We start from the raw sequence: 6,000 nt of genomic DNA, 5'->3' as shown, positions 1-6,000 counted from the left end.
AGTTTGTCACGGCGGCTTTTCGAGTTTGATACCTTTAAAAAAGGCTTTCTACTTTTTAGTTTGCGGATATTTGCAGAAAACGTGTGTGTGTGTGTGTGTGTGTGTGTGTGTGTGTGTGTGTGTGTGTGTGTGTGTGTGTGTGTGTGTGTGTGTGTGTGTGTGTGTGTGTGTGTGTGTGTGTGTGTGTGTGTGTGTGTGTGTCTATGTAGTGGTTCCGTTGTCTGGGCATTGTGGAATACTGCTCCCTCCTGGTGAGGATGACTTTTGCTGTAGGACTTTCAATTTTATATATATACCGATCAGCCACAACATTAAAACCATCTGCCTTATATTGTGTAGCTCTCCCTTGTGCTGCCAAAACAGCTCTGATCCGTCGAGGCATGGACTCCACAAGACCTGTGAAGGTGTCCTGTGGTATCTGGCACCAAGACGTTAGCAGCAGATCCTTTAAGTCCTGTAAGTTGTGAGGTGGAGCCCCCATGTATCAGGCTTGTTGTTCCAGCACATCCCATAGATGCTCAATCGGATTGAGATCTGGGGAATTTGGAGGCCGAGTCAACACCTTGAACTCTTTGTCATGTTCCTCAAACAATTCCTGAACCTTTTTTGAACTGTGGCAGGCCGGAATATCCTGCTGGAAGAGGCCACAGCCATCAAGGAATACCGTTGCCATGGAGTTTACTTGGTCTGCAACAATGTTTAGGTTGGTGGTACATGTCAAAGTAACATCCACATGAATGCCAGGACCCAAGGTTTCCCAGCAGAACATCTCCCAGAGCATCAAACTACCTCCACCGGCTTGCCTTCTTCCCATAGTACATCCTGGTGCCATCTTTTCCCCAGGTAAACAACGCACACACACTTTCCATCCACATGATGTAAAAGAAAACTTGATTCATCAGACCAGGTCACCTTCTTCCATTGCACCATGGTCCAGTTCTGACGTTTACTATAGAAGTTCTCAGTGGTGGACTGGGGTTGGCATGGGTACTCTTACCGGTCTGCAGCTACACAGCCCCATAAGTAGCGAGCTGAAACTGCACTGTGTGTTCTGACACCTTACTATCATAGCCAGTTAACTTTTTTCAGCAATTTGTGCTACAGTAGCTCTTCAGTGGAATCGGACCAGGCGGGTTAGACTTTGCTCCCCACATGCATCAACCGGTTCACAGGTTGTCCTTCCTTGGACCACTTTTGGTAGGTACTAACCACTGCATACTGGGAATACCCCACAAGCCCTGTCATTTTGGAGATGCTCTGACCCAGTCGTCTAGCCATCACAATTTGGTCCTTGTCAAAGTCGCTCAGATCCTTACACTTGTCCATTTTTCCTGCTTCCAACACATCACCTTCAAGAACTGACTGTTCACTTCCTGCCTAGTATATCCCACCCCTGGACAGGTGACATTGGAACGAGAGGAACAATGTTATTCACTTCACCTGTCGGTGGTTTTAATGTTGTGGCTGATCGGTGTGTGTGTGTGTGTGTGTGTGTGTGTGTGTGTGTGTGTGTGTGTGTGTGTGTGTATATATATATATATATATATATATATATATAGTTAATATAGATGTTTTAAGAGTTTATACTGTATATTTACATAAACTATTCAAAATGTAGATATACAACTAATTTTATAGTTTATATACAGTACACATACATAGTTGATAGATGTTTTTAACAGTTTATATATACAGTATACTGTATATATATTTTTATAAATGTGTGCTGTATATATATGTATTTTTATAGTTTATATACAGTATATATACATTTTTATAGTTTATATATAGTATATATATATTTTCATATACTATATTTAAAATAGTTTATAAGCTATTTATATATATATATATATATATATATATATATATATATATATATATATATATATATATACACATACTGTAGAATTCTATTCTACCTACACCCTCTGTATCTTCCTATATTGAAGATTTGAGGGTTATGTTTTTGAGGAAAGGCAATTTGAATTTCTAAGGAAACAATTCTCAAAGCACCCCTGGGGGTCATGGGAAATATGATGGAAAATGTTCATAAGGCACCCAAGACATTTAAAAGTCTTGATGCACGAAAATGTTTTTTGTTTTTTTTTTTACTCATTGATCAATTTTGTTAACTGGAAGTAGATCTTCAAAATAAGGAAAAAATTTGAGATGGAAAAAAGAAAGAAAGAGAGGTTGGAAACAACAAAACTATCTGACAGTATCCGTACAGTATCCTATGTGAAGACAACGGCACAATTTAAATAGTTACTATTTCAATGCAACTTTTGCAGTTTAAAGAAGCCAGAATTAATATTTACGGGGGGGGTGCCACATTTGTGCCATGATACGTAACCAGTTTGTTATTTATATTTTTTAATGATCGCTCCATTTGTACGTACTGTGTTTTATGTACAGTACAAAAAAAAAGTTTCTACAAGTTGACTTTTTGTCCCATTTGAACATTTGAAATGCAGGATTGATTTTCTGTGCCACTATTTGATTGCAGGTAGCTTTTTAATTGAAAATATTGAAATTATATTTGCGTGTTCCGGCCTCTACTGGTTAAAAGGTGCATAACATTCAATTACATTTTTTTCAGAACACTCGGGGGCGAATTTACAAAGGATGGATTGCAGCTGCTGATACCTGTAGTGCCATGAATTTCGCATTGCTTGCAAACGCTATCTGCCCGGTTCAAGGTTCGATTGACAAAAGGTATTGTGCTAACGATATCACAGCACAAACACAGCCATAAAGATTTGCAGCTGAGTGCAATTTAGCCTTGTCTGATCGCAATTATCCATGCGGTTAAGTATAAATGATGGCTTTGCGCCAAGAACACAGTAGGCAGGACCACGGCCGAGAGAAGGAGAAAAATGACATTTTCAGAGCGCAAGCTACAAGTCCTGAGCGACGAGGTGCAGAGGCACTCCTCAAAACGTATTTAAACAGGACAGAGAGAAACCCTATTTAGGATTTAATATAGGGTGAGCATATTTTAAAACCCGCAAACCGGGACCCTTATGTACCGCACATGTACAGTATGCGCTTATTCAGGCACGGTAGGCGTTTTCAACGAGATGGGGGACAATTATTTCAGCGATGAGCACACCGAGTGACTGCACCTTTCAACACCATGGACACCACCTCAGCAAATGAAAAATGACATTTTTGTCTCCAAAAACATTTTGGTTTATTTGAAAACTGTACAATTACACTGCTAAACCCAAAACACGAGGATTGCACTGGTGTAACAGCATATTTATTGATTGTCAGATACCTAACCACGACTGCACCTCGTTAATAACAAACCAAGAAAGAGCCTTTAAAGAAAGAAGAAAGCCTTTAAGAAGAATACTTGTTTGAAGAGTGGATCGTCTCACGGAGGCTTCCGTTTCCCAGGAGCTTTCCGTGGAACTCGGCGCAGCTCTCGTCAAAGCTTCCCGTGTAATGAGAAGGGCTTTCAGAGTTGTCTGTCCAGTCCCCTTCCAGCTGTTATTCATGATGGAAAATATCCGTTCCACATGGGCATCCGTTCCAGGTGGTGAAGTGACAGATTAGACCAATGTTTTTGACAGATTCAGACGGAGCCACAAGCGCCATAGGCAGGGAAACAGCAACAGCCTTGACAACGACACATGATTGACATACAGAGCAATCAGTGTTGAATTCAGATGCGTGGTGCATTGTTTATGTTTTTTATCAGGTTGGGTAATAATGACTGGGACAGAACTTGATAAATGCTGATGTAAGCGCTGAAAACAAGTATAATATTATTATTATTTAAATTGTGGTGAGAACTGGGACAACTTGGTAGTGAATGCTGAAAACATGGGACATTTTACTTGTTACAGATATTTGTCGGGACTCGGGACACACAACTCGAAACCGGGACAGTCCTGCACAAACCGGGTAATTGAATATCCCAGTCTGTCAGTGCTGTTTTCAAACCTCACACCTTCCGACTGTAAAAGAAGATGGCATGATTGGAAGCAGAAGACAAAAGGAAAATACGCTACAGTTTACACCACTCTGAGGAGGCTAATAATTTCACTCTAACTGCGTGTGTCTATTAGCGCTGGCGTTTGTGAATTTTGGACTTTTTTTGCATAATTGCAAATTATTACTTTTGATGCAAATTGTATTATTACTTTCTATGCAAATTAGATTATCTTCTATGCAAATGCATAATTGCATTTGCATAGAAAGGGGCCAATTTTGCGCCAAATGTATACATAATACCTGATTGAAATATGTGCAAATAGCACCGGATCACCGAGACGCTATTTGCTTGGCAGTGCACTGCGGTCAAGTGAGCAGTCACCCGAAAACCCAGTCAAGCCAGCCACCGCTTGGATTTTTGATGCGTCTTATCCGTGTTGTTACGGTACCGGTGCTTGGAGCGGCCAAAGAGGACGAAAGACTCGCATTAAAGCGATCATTTCTCGTTATATTACACATCATGGTGTAAAGAATTTGTGTTGAATGTGACGCCACCAAATAAGTCCTAATTTGATAATAAACCGTTTTCATATGAGAAAATTAAAGGGAAAGTCAGCTTGCAAGTCAATTATATAACCAGTCATAACTGCCTCATCTTTCAACTATCATAAAAAAGGAATCCTTAAGAGTATGTAAGAGTATGTACGTAAGTTTCGTTTGTAAGTTATTGTACTGTACAGTTTTTGAGAATATCGAAGCGAAAGTCAGCTCAAATTACATTATAACATTCATAATTGACTCAAATTTCAACCGTCCGGGGTGCGTTTCACCCTTTGCGGGTGCTTTGAGAATTACACGGCTTCTTTTTGTCTTATTTGTGCAAGTTTAGCGGTCGCAAAAGCCGCGCAATCGTTTTGCGAATTCCTCCCCCAGATTTTAGGAAGTGCACTGGGACAAAATGGGACAAGAATCCACTTGTTACAAATAAATAAAATGAATAAAATCCCTGTAAATAAAACTTGAAAGTTGTGTATCATGGCATAAACATGGGTTTGTCCTCTGTGAGTCACAAGTATTTCAAGTCCCCCAAAAATATTATCGCACAAGTAAGTTTATTAAAGATGTAAACTGTTGAAATAAAGGTGGTTGTTGTTTTTTTAAGTTCATCCTTATGCTGACTCAAAGAAACAAATACAATCACATCCAATTAAGGAAATCATTTAAGGTCATTTTGTTAATAGCATTGTAAAACAATCAACACATTTGAAAGGTAGTGAAACAATTGAGAATGATATACAATATCTGTCTTGATGAATATAGAGATATGGAAAGGTAGATACATTTCATGTTAGCAGAATGTTGTGAGACAAATGTATATAAAAAAAATAAAAATAAAAAACTGATCACTGGGTTTGCCTCAAGACTGTATGTGTCTGTATAAATGTTAGCACTAATGTCTCAAGAAAATAACATTTCTTGCAGTTTTGAGGTCATCAAAGGCTCATTTTGATTATAGTATACTCTTGAGTAAGGGAGAAAATTGTCCCCTTTGCCCACTATTGTCCCTTATCACTATATTCAAAATAAAATTGGATTTACCCTTTTCTTACCACTTTTCCCTCTCCCTGGCAACTTCCTCTCCATCAGTTATCTCTTCCTGGGGGATGCCAGGGTGTTCCCATCATGTCGCCTATGTCGCCTGAGAAAGCGATATCATACCTCCGGCTGCTCTGGTCCTCCTGGGGCCGGCCCCGGAGACGTTAATTATGAAATGCCATGGGTAGCCCCGTAAGTGCTGCTCAAAAAATGAATTTAAAGTTTGATTTCTAGCCTTGTATGAACAGTCTAGAAAATTCAGGTATGTACTTTTACCAGGGCCAAGACATACTCTATGTTTATTAACTGCATATCGGTTTAAAGAGCAGGAAAAAACAGCTCCCCTATAAAGGGAGGGGGGGAGGGTTACTTGGTATGGACTACTAACATAACAATTTAAAATTGAGCTGCAGGCAGCAATACTCGGGGTCCAGGGGACCCTTCGTTAAAGTTTAATGG

The sequence above is a fragment of the Zeus faber genome, assembly GCF_960531495.2.
Source record: "Zeus faber genome assembly, chromosome: 17".
NCBI classification, from domain to species: domain Eukaryota; kingdom Metazoa; phylum Chordata; class Actinopteri; order Zeiformes; family Zeidae; genus Zeus; species Zeus faber.
This window is presented reverse-complemented; position numbering follows the sequence as displayed.